A 1,942-nucleotide genomic window follows, 5' to 3' on the forward strand; every position below is an offset into this window, starting at 1 on the left:
ATGCCGGAAGATTTATGTCTGTGTTGTTTATTCCCTTTAATTACTGGGCCAGTATTTACCCTTTGGGGCCTGGGATGAGCAATTGGTTGCACCCACATGCTGGGATGCAGCCCTGGCTGGCCGCTTGTGCCTCGGTCCAGCAGATGCAGGAAGGACCTTGATCACCTCCTGCCCTCTTCCATGCTTCAGAGACAGAAAGTGGCTCAGCGAAGATGGATGGAGGCTGTGACCGTGAATCCATCAAGGGACACTGCCCTCCTATCGATCCGTCTGCAATACGCCGCGCTCTGCAGCCATTCCCAGAGGCAGAGCCTGTGGTTGGGCTGAAGAGGGGAGCACGGTCCAGCACCCCCTGACAGGCTGTTGCTGGATGCCCCAGCATCAAGTAGGGGAAACTTCTTTGGTCCCCCCAGGATTGTGACCCCCAACGGCAATGTCTTCCATCATCCCCTTCCCGAAAACACACCTTGGCTCTCCTTATTTCCTCGAGGAAAGAAGAAACCATAACTTGCTGCCTGGCTTTCTGCTGCCAGGTCACCATGGGCAGGTGGAGCCTGGCTCCGTCCCCGGGGTGGGTGCAGCAGCCACAGCCGGGACGACCCCCCCCAAGCCTCAGGTGGGTGCACAAGGGATGCCCTGGATCTGCCCTGGCACAGGGGAGCAGGTTTCACTCAGAGAAAGATTCATCCAGCTCAGAGATGGACCCACGCCTGGCCACAGCGTCCCCAAGAGAGAGGGGACGTGGAGGACCCCTCCCCAGGAGCCAGGGTGGAGGCTGCCAGGGGATGGCAGGAGGTGAGACAGAGATGTACGACAGAGACCCTTTAAGGCCTGAGGGTTAGGCTGGCGGGGGGGGAATGTCATTAGCCAAGACTCCAGGAGCATCATCCAGGCTCCCCTGCACCACCCGCTGCTGCTGCCCACCCTCCCCAGGACACACGTCCCCCAAAACAGTGCTCCCCTCCACTGTCAGTTCAAGCCTCCCTGCTCCTGCCCCATCACCTCTGCCCCCTCGACCACCATCCTACAAAGAAAACCACCCTCCCAGCAGCACCCCCACCTCCTCTGTGACTCAGTTTCCCCCCGTTATAATCAAGTGCCCCCGGCAGAGTCCCACTGCGTGGAAGGACCTACATCCACCTGCCCCATGCCCCCTCCTTGTCTCAGGAGCATCCCCCTCACAAGGAAGGTCTGAAGCCCCTTCCACCCCATCCCTATGGGAAGGGGAAAGGGGCTCTCGCTTCCCTTCGCGTTCATCAGCAAAAGGGGCTGCAAAGGGTGACGGCAGGAGGGGAAGCCTCCCCTTCCCCCAGTCCCTCTGCCAGAACCCTGGAGCCAAATCCCCGAAATACATAAACCCTCCCGCAAATTGCAGCCCCAAGCTCTTTGCATACACGCACTGGAGCCCACAGCCTCCGCAGGAGAGCCCACAGCAAAAAAATGGGGAGTGTGGGGGCAGAGAGGGGACAGCGTGGTCCAAAAGGAGCTGGGGGGGGAGTAGGTGGGGGTCCCTGGGTCGGTGGGAAGTTTCTGCTGCTAAAGATGCTGAGGGAGGGAAGGAGAAAGGGAAAAAAAAAAAAATCAAATAGAGTTGGAAAGCACTAGGGAGGTGGAGGAAGGAAAAGGGGAGGAGGAAGAGGAGGAGGGAGGGAAGGGGGGAGTGGGAGGCTGGTGAGGAGGGATGTAGCCCATCGCCAGGCGAGCTGGAAGGTGGGAAGGCAGAGGACCGGCTCCGAGGGAGGTTATAAAAGGCAGAAACGGGTCGCTGAGCAAAGCGGAGGGCGAAAGGTACCTGCCGCCTCCGAGCAGCCCCACCGGGACCCGGACACGCTCCTTCGCACGAAGCCCAGAGGATTTTATCCCCGACGGCAGAAGGAGCCCAGCGGGAGTGGGGACCGCTGCCAACCATGCCCCGGAGAGCTGGGCACAGTGGGAGTTAAGG

The sequence above is a fragment of the Buteo buteo genome, chromosome 9 (genome assembly GCF_964188355.1).
Source record: "Buteo buteo chromosome 9, bButBut1.hap1.1, whole genome shotgun sequence".
Lineage (NCBI taxonomy): Eukaryota > Metazoa > Chordata > Aves > Accipitriformes > Accipitridae > Buteo > Buteo buteo.